This window comes from Mustela putorius, unplaced genomic scaffold, assembly GCF_011764305.1.
Source record: "Mustela putorius furo isolate JIRA1106 unplaced genomic scaffold, ASM1176430v1.1 tig00001149_pilon_pilon_pilon, whole genome shotgun sequence".
NCBI lineage: Eukaryota > Metazoa > Chordata > Mammalia > Carnivora > Mustelidae > Mustela > Mustela putorius.
Window position 1 is genome coordinate 1 of NW_025421595.1, and position 9078 is coordinate 9078.

The following is a 9078-nucleotide window of genomic DNA, read 5'->3' on the forward strand; positions in this document are numbered from 1 at the left end:
GGGAATGCAAGTTGGTGCAGCCCTTTGGAGAGCAGTGTGGAGATTCCTCAAGAAATTAAAAATAGAACTTCCCTATGGCCCTGCCATTGAACTCCTGGGTATTTACCCATAGATACAGATGTCGTGAAAAAGAAGGGCCATCTGTACACCAATGTTCTAGCAAGCCAATGGCCCGGTCGCCAAAACTCTGGAAAAAGAACCAAGAGGCCCTTCAACCGGAGAATGGATAAGGGGAAGATGTGGTCATATACACTATGGAGTATTATGCCTCCATCAGAAAGGATGAATACCGAACTTTTGTAGCAACATGGGCGGCGACTGGAAGGATTATGCTGAGTGAAATAGTCAGCAGAGGAGAGTCCATTATCATATGGTTTCACTTTTTGTGGAAGCATACCAAAACGGCATGGCGGAATGGGGAGTTGAGTTAGAGAGTAGAAGGGAGTTGGGGGAAAATTGGGGGGGAAGGGGGATGTTGAACCATGAGAGACTATGGACTCTGAAAAAAAATCTAAGGGATTTGAATTGGCGGAGGGGGGGGGTGAAAGGTTGGGGTACTAGGTGGTGGTATTATAGAGGGCACGGATTGCCCTGGCACACTGGGTGTGGTGGAAAAAATAATGAATACTGTTTATGTTGAAGAATAAATAAAGAATAAAAATAAAGAACTGGAGAATCAACAACAAGATAAGCCAACTTCCACACATAGAGGAGAAATATCATGATTAGAGCAGAGATCAATGAGACAGAATCTAGAGACGCCAGCAGAGTGCACATCATTTGCAACTCGAAGCTGGGTTTTTGACAAGGTTGATAAACCTGGTCCAAAACTAATCCAAACGCAAGAGAAAAGGCCCACAATTAAAAATGTAATGTACACATAGAGATCAGTCTTTTGTGCCATACCATGCTGTCTGATGATTACAGCGTTGTAATAGAGCCGGCCTGAAGTCCGGATTGTGATGCCACCAACGTGTTGGGCTTTCTTTTTTCAATATCCCTTTGGCTATTCGCAGGTCTTTTTCTGGTTCCATATAAATTTTAGAATTATTTGTTCCATTTCGTTTGAAAAAGATGGATGGTACTTTGATAGGATGCATTGCATTAAATGTGTAGATTGCTTTAGGTAGCATAGACATTTTCACATATATTCTTTATTCTTCCAATGCCAGGAGCATGGAACATTTTTTTTTTTCCATTTCTTTGTGTCTTCCTCGATTTCTTTCATGAGTACTTTATAGTTTTTCTGAGTATAGATTCTGCGCCTCTTGGGTTAGGTTTATTCCTACGTGTCTTTACGGTTTTTGGGTGCAATTGTAAATGGGATTGACTCCTTAATTTCTCTTTCTTCTGTCTTGCTGTTGGTGTAGAGAAATGCACTGATTTCTGTGCATTGATTTTATATCCCTGACACTTTACTGAATTCCTGTATAACTATTGGGATTTCATCAAGATCAAAAGCTTTTGCACAGCAAAGGATACAGTTAACAAAATCAAAAGACAACTGACAGAATGGGAGAAGATATTTGCAAAACGACCTATCAGATAAAGGACTAGTGTCCAGAATCTATAAAGAACTTAGCAAAAACTCAACACCCAAAGAACAAATAATCCAATCAAGAAATGGGCAGAGGACATGAACAGACATTTCTGCAAAGAAGACATCCAGGTGGCCAACAGACACATGAAAAAGTGCTCCATATCACTCGGCATCAGGGAAAATACAAATCAAAAACCACAATGAGATATCACCTCACACCAGTCAGAATGGCTAAAAATCAGCAAGTCAGGAAATGACAGATGCTGGCGAGGACGGGGAGAAAAGGGGAACCCTCCTACACTGTTGGTGGGAATGCAAGCTGGTGCAGCCACTCTGGAAAACAGCATGGAGGTTCCTCAAAATGTTGAAAATAGAACTGCCCTATGACCCAGCAATTGCACTACTGGGTATTTACCCTAAAGATACAAACGTAGTGATCCAAAGGGGCACGTGCACACGAATGTTTATAGCAGCAATGTCCACCATAGCCAAACTATGGAAAGAACCTAGATGTCCATCAACAGATGAATGGATCAAGAAGGTGTGGTATATATACACAATGGAATACTATGCATCCATCAAAAGAAATGAAATCTTGCCATTTGCGACAACATGGATGGAACTAGAGCGTATCATGCTTAGTGAAATAAGTCAAGCAGAGAAAGACAACTATCATATGATCTCCCTGATATGAGGAAGTGGTGATGCAACATGGGGGCTTGAGCGGGTAGGAGAAGAATCAATGAAACAAGATGGGATTGGGAGGGAGACAAACCATAAGTGACTCTTAATCTCACAGAACAAACTGAGGGTTGCTGGGGGGAGGGGGTTTGGGAGAAGGGGGTGGGATTATGGACCTTGGGGAGGGTATGGGCTTTGGTGAGTGCTGTGAAGTGTGTAAACCTGGTGATTCACAGACCTGTGAATTTTTATCCCCTGGGGATAAAAATATATGTTTATAAAAAATAAAAAATTAAAAAATAAAATAAAATAAAAAAATAAAATAGTCTAGCAAAGCAGATTTAAAATAATTTATATGGTCAATTACTATTCTAGCTGTTCTTATATAAATAATTAGAACAGGGATGCCTGGGTGGCTCTGTTGGTTAAGCAGCTGCCTTCGGCTCAGGTCATGATCCCAGCGTCCTAGGATTGAGTCCCACATCGGGCTCCTTGCTCTGCAGGGAGCCTGCTTCTCCCTCTGACTCTGCCTGCCACTCTGCCTGTGCTCGCTCTTGCTCTCTCTCTCTCTCTCTCTCTCTCTGACAAATAAATAAATAACATCTTTTTTAAAAAAAAATAATAGAACATGTTTGTTTAAACCAGACTTGTTTTAGAAACAGCCTTCTTATGGCTGTCTTTGGTAAAAATGAAAGTGATTACAGAAAGAAAATATTTCAGAGAAATTAAGATGGCAGATGGGCAGGGGGGCCCTAAACTTGCCTCCTCCCTCAAACACAGCTAGGTAAATATTAAAACATTCTGAAGATCCAAGAAATTGAGGACTGAGAGAACTAACAGCACATCTACAGGTAGAAACATGGCTATGTCATGGGAGGCAAGAGGTACAGAGGATTGATTTGGGGGAGAGAAGAGCTGTGGGTGCTGTGGAGGGAAGGGAGCTCTGATGACGAGGCTGGGGGAGGCAGGGAGAGTGAGCACACAGGGGACTGCACAAGAAATCTCTTCACCAAAGCTGTTGACTGGGTAAAGAAGAGGGACTGACTACTACAAGTTTATACAAGCAGCAGAGCTCAAAGTCTGAAGTTCGATTTATTTATTTATTTAAAAGATTTTATTTATTTATTTATTTGGCAGACAGAGATCACAAGGAGGCAGAGAGGCAGGCAGAGAGAGAGGAGGAAGCAGGCTCCCTGCTGAGCAGAGAGCCCCATGTGGGGCTTGATCCAGGACCCTGGGATCATGACCTCAGCTGAAGGCAGAGGCTTTAAACCCACTGAGCCACCCAGGCACCCCTCAAAGTCTGAAGTTTTAGAAGTCTGCACCATCACTGGAGTTGTGCCTGGTGAGCTTAGCAGTGCTCCAGTGAGGAAGGAGGGCAGAGGCCTGGGAACAGAAAGTATGATCTGAGGATCCCCTGGGCCACCTGGTGAGAAATTATTCCCCTTCTTGGAGTACACCTGGGAGAGGTGTCATGGCTTCTCCAGGGACAAAAGACATGGCTGAGCCAACAGCCTGCCTTATTTATTAGCATAGGAAGGACATATCAGCTGATGGCAGCACACCTTGGTACCAGGTTTGGCTATATTTTACATAAACTCTGAAATGCTGTGCTGTCCTGTGACTGCTTCTCTGGGACAAACTGGCACTGACCAGACTGTGGTGAGGCCTTTCCCTAGATTATCAGTGCAGGTTAGTGCAGCACAGTTCCCTAAAGCTTGGAAGGTGTGAACCCCAGGTGCACCTGAGATAAAACACAGGAATACTGTGCTACCTGGCAGGCAGACAGCTTGGACATGGACAGGAGGGGGCAGGGATCTGATGAAAGTTGGGGACCTAGGAGGGGTGATTGCTCTTCTGTGAGGGCTCCCTGAAGACTGGCCGCACAAAATCCCCATTCTAGAGATAAGAGAGTGGGGTTTACCAAGCCTGCCCACTAGCACTCACATACTTCAGGGTGCAACCCACAGTAATCCAGTGGAGTCTGGAGCTATTCACAGCAAAACCCCCTGTACCTACAGGTGCACCTCCACTAGGATAAGTCTGCCCTGAGAATCAATACAGCAGGTCCCACACCCAGAAGACCAGTACAAGCCCCTTGCACACACAAAGTCTACTGATGATAGGGTGCTGTAAAACTTCAACTTTAGGGGAAATAAGATCTAACTTTTTTTTTTTTAATCTAACATCTTTTAACAAGCAGATCAAAACACAACTAAGATATAGCTTTCTAGGTTCCTTTTTGAGGGGTGGGGAGAAGTTGTTAATATAGACCTTGCTCTCAGTGGCAGGAGTACAACAGACTTTCCTGACAATCACATACAACAAAAGTGACCCAGGCAAAATAAGAAGACAATGAATTCACCCAAAAAGAAACAACAAGAAATTGTGGCCAGAGACTTAATCAATATAGATACAAGTAAGATGTCTAAACCAAATTTAAAACAATAATCATAAGGATACTAGCTGGAGTTGAAAAGCATTATAGATACTAGAATCCCTTATTGCAGAGATAAAAGAACTAAGAACTAGTTGATGCAAAACAGACTGAAAGCAAAGAAAATGAGGATGGACAAAGCAGAGGAAAGAATCAGTGATAGAGAAGATAAAATTATGGACAAAAATAAGCTGAAAGAAAGAGGGAAAGAAAGATATTGGATCGCAAAGGCAGGCTTAGGTTAAATCAGCAACTCCTTAAAGCATAATAATATTCCATGTCATAGGAGTCGCAGAAGAAGATAAGAAAAAAGGAGAGAAGGCTTATTTGAGGAAATTATAGCTGAAAATGTCCCTAATCAGGGGAAGGAAACAGACGCCAAAATCCAAGAAGTACAGAGAACTCCATTAAATTCAACAAAACCTGGCCACCACTAAGACATTTAGCCAAAATAACAAAATAGACATACAAGAATGCTGACAGCAGCAAGGAGAAGAGAAACCCTAATCTCAATAGGAAGACAGATCAGGTTCACAGATCTGTCCACAGAAGCTCGGCAGGCAGAAGGGAGTGACAGAATATAGTCAGCTTCACGATTGGGAAAAAAAAAAATATGTAGCTGAGAATACTCTACCCAGCAAGGTTGTCATTCTGAATGGAAGGAGAGATAAAGAGTTTCCCAGACAAACAAAAATGAAAGAAAGGAGCTGGTGACCCCTAAACAAGCCCTACAAGAAATAACCAAAGGGACTCCTTGAAGGCAAAGGAGAGACCATAGTGCCAAGTTCAGCAGAGTCATAGGATACAACGTCAATGTGCAGAAATCTGTTGCATTTCTAAACAACAATAATGAATGAGCAGAAAAAGAAATCAAGGAATCTATCCCATTTACAATTGTACTAAAACCCATAAGATACCTAGGAGCACACCTAACTGAAGAGGTAAAAGATGGAATACTGATGAAAAAAATTGAAGAGGACACAAAGCAATGGAAAAACATTCCATTCTAATGCATTGGAAGAACAAACATTGTTAAGATACTATGTTAAACAATCCACACATTTAAGGCAATCCCTATCAAAATACCAAAAGCATATTTCACAAAGCCAGTGCAAATGATCCTAAAATTTCTATAGAACTACAAAAGACCCATGGACACCTCGGTGTCTCAGGGTGTGGGGGTCCAGTCTCACATCAGGCTCCCTGTTTCTCCCTCTCCCCTGGCTCCTCCCCCCAGCCCATGCTCTCCTTCTCTGTCAAATAGATAAATAAAACCTTAAAAGAAAGAAAGAAAGAAAACCACAAAAGACCCTGCGTAGCAAAATTCATTCTGAAAAAGAAAACTGGGGGCATCATGATTCTGGTATGATCATGATGATCTGGTATGATCAGCTATGATCATCAAGACAGTATGGTACTGGCACAAAAAACAGACACATAGATCAATGGAACAGAATAAAGAACCCAGAAATGGACCCTCAACTCTATGTGCAGCTAGTATTCACAAAGCAGGAAAGACTATCCAGTGGGAAAAAGAGTCTCTTCAACAAATGTTACTGGGAAAACTGGACAGCCACATGCAGAAGAATGAAACTGGACCACTTTCTTGCACCACACACAATAAGAGACTGAAGATAGATGAAATCTGCACACATGAAAGAGGAATCCATCAAAATCCTAGAGGGGAACATTAAGTAGTAGCCTCTGTGACCTCAGCTGCAGCAGCTTTTTACCAGACATGTTGCATGAGGCAAGGGAAACAAAGCAAACATGAACTACTGGCCCTTCATCAAGATTGAAAAAACTCTGCACAGCAGGAAATAGTCAACAAAGCTAAAAGGCAGCCTATCGAATAGTAGAGATATTTGGAAATGATGTATCAGAAAGGGGTTAGGATCCAAAATTGATACAGATCTTATCAACCTCAGCACCCAAAAACCCAAATAATCCAGGTAAGAAATGGGCAGAAGATAGGAATAGTAGTGTTTTCTAAAGAAGACATGCAGATGGTCAACAGACACATAGAAAGATGTCCAACATCATTTATCATCAGGGAAAAACAGATCAAAATCATGAAAAGACACCACTTCAGATACTACCTCACCTCTCTGATGGCAAGAGGGGGCCTGATTCATCAGAGAAAGACAATTATCATATGATCTATCTGATATGAGGAATTTGAGAGGCAGGACAGGAGGTTGTGGGGGTTAGGAAAAAATGAAACAAGATGGGATTGGGAGGGAGACAAACCATAAGAGACTCTTAATCTCACAAAACAAACTGAGGGTTGCTGGGAATGGGGGAAGGATAAGGTGGTTGGGTGATGGACATTGGGGAGGGTGTAAAGTTTTTTCCGGCGAGATAAACACAACACCAGGCAAAGTGGGTGCAAGGCAAGATTTAATAAAAACGCTCTCTGGCAAAGTTTCAGGGCTCAGGAGAAGGGGAGCCAGGAAAGTTGCGCCGGGAGGAGGTGGGCACCCTCGGGCGAGGTTCCGCCACTCTGGAAAGCAGAGTGGCGGAAGTCGCGCCCAAGGCAGGGAGGAGGGGGATTTTAAGGGGTCTTGGGGAAAGCTCAGGGGTCTTTTGGCAAGTTTCCCTTATTTGGATATCCCGCCGCTCATCGGGATCCCATTGGTCCACAGGAGCCCGGGGCAGGGGTCTCAGATTCCTGCTTGGGCCTTTGTTCTCCTGTCCGAGCTCAGGCCTTCTGGCGGGAACTTTCGCCATCTTTGGTAGCCCTTCCTGCCAGCCCAACAGAGGGTATGTGCTATGGTGAGTGCTGTGAAATGTGTAAGTCTGATGATTCACAGACCTGTACCCCTGAGGCAAATAATACATTATATGTGAATTTAAAACAAAACAAAACCCAACGGGGGCCTACCTCATCTTCCCACCAGATACACATTCCATGCAACCCATTAAGACCAAGCAGAAGAGGAACTGAAAACACCTTTGCCTCAGAACTTCAAAAGTGTATGAGTTTATCTTGCCTCAATTGACTCAAAGTGTTTATCTCACCCAGAAGATGGAACTCCTAAAGGCCTCCTTTGGCCAATGGACATTCCTATCTGCCATCCTCAACATGCTGTCACTCAGCCTCTCCCCAACATCCCTCCTCAACACCTATTGGTTTGTGGGCACCTAGAAGGTGCTGAAGCCTGTGTGCAGAAAAGTTCTTGTAACTGAGTGCTTTGATGTGCCAGTGCCCTTGGATGGGGTGAGCACCAACACATCATCCCAGGAGGTGGTGTAATACAGCTGGGGAGGCAGGGGACGACCTGTTCTCCTTCCATACATTCTGGAGTGTCATGTGGCAATCCTGTGAGGAAACTGTGGTAGAACCAGGGGAGAGATGCCAGACTTTCAGTGAACTCCCACCACCAACTGAGAGAGGTGAGAAAGGACTACTGGAGTTTGTTACACTGCAAGGCCCACATCAACCCACTCTCTGATTTGGAGGGAAGTGGTTGATGGAGAAGCATTTCCTCCCCCATCCTCCCTGGAGGGTTGTGGTAAATATCCTGTGGTTATCACTGGGAGACCAGTTTTTGTCCATCAGACTTGAATTTCTCAGCTTCTTCCTGGTACTAATGGACCTGCTGTTCACTGGGAATCTGGGCTGCAGGGTCAAGCTGAGTGTCTTCACAACCATTGCCTCCATCCTGTGAGGTTTTCTGGGGATGGTGGTCCATATGATGTATTCACAAGTCTTCCAGGCAACTGCCTACTTGGGTCCAGAAGACTGGTTAGGCCTTCTACTCGACCTGGCTTTCCTTCAGCTGCTGCATAGCATTGACGGTCACCACCTTCAACACGTACACAAAGCTGGTGTTGGAGTTCAAGTGTAAGCACAGCAAGAGCTTCCAAGGAAAGCTGACTTGTTTGCTGCTTCCTTAAGCAGCTGTCCTGTGCAGCCCCCACAGGGTGTCTTGTGACTAGTGACCATCAGTACCACCATCAGCAGGTCCACTCTGTCTCTAAAGGAGTTGAACTCTACTCAGGGCTACAAGGGATTTCAGCAAAGACCCAACCAGAGGCTAAAGGAAGAGGCAGCTGGGTCATTCACAGAGGCAGAACTGTGTTAGAAGTAGCTGTCTTTAGAGGGCAGGCTGAATCCAACATTACATGTTCGTTTGCTATCAACATGTACTGAAACCAAGACACCACTTCACATCTCTCAGAATGGCTGAAATTAACAACACAGGAAATGACAGATGTTGGTGACTAATGCAGAAAAAGGGGAACCTTCTTACACCATTGGTAGGAATGCAAACTTGTACAACCACTCTGGAAAACAGTGTGGAGATTCCTCAAAAGATTAAAAATAGAACTACTCTATAATCAAACAGCTGCACTAGTGGATGTTTACCCTAATGATACAAAAATGCAGATTCAAAGGGGGTACATACACCTTAGT

General features: G+C 43.8%; 1 pseudogene; it reads left to right on the forward strand.

Annotated features, from left to right (window-relative positions):
• Nucleotides 1-7659: 7659 nt before the first annotated feature.
• On the forward strand, nt 7660-8509 carry LOC123394008 (annotated as a pseudogene).
• The last annotated feature ends 569 nt before the right edge of the window (nt 8510-9078 follow it).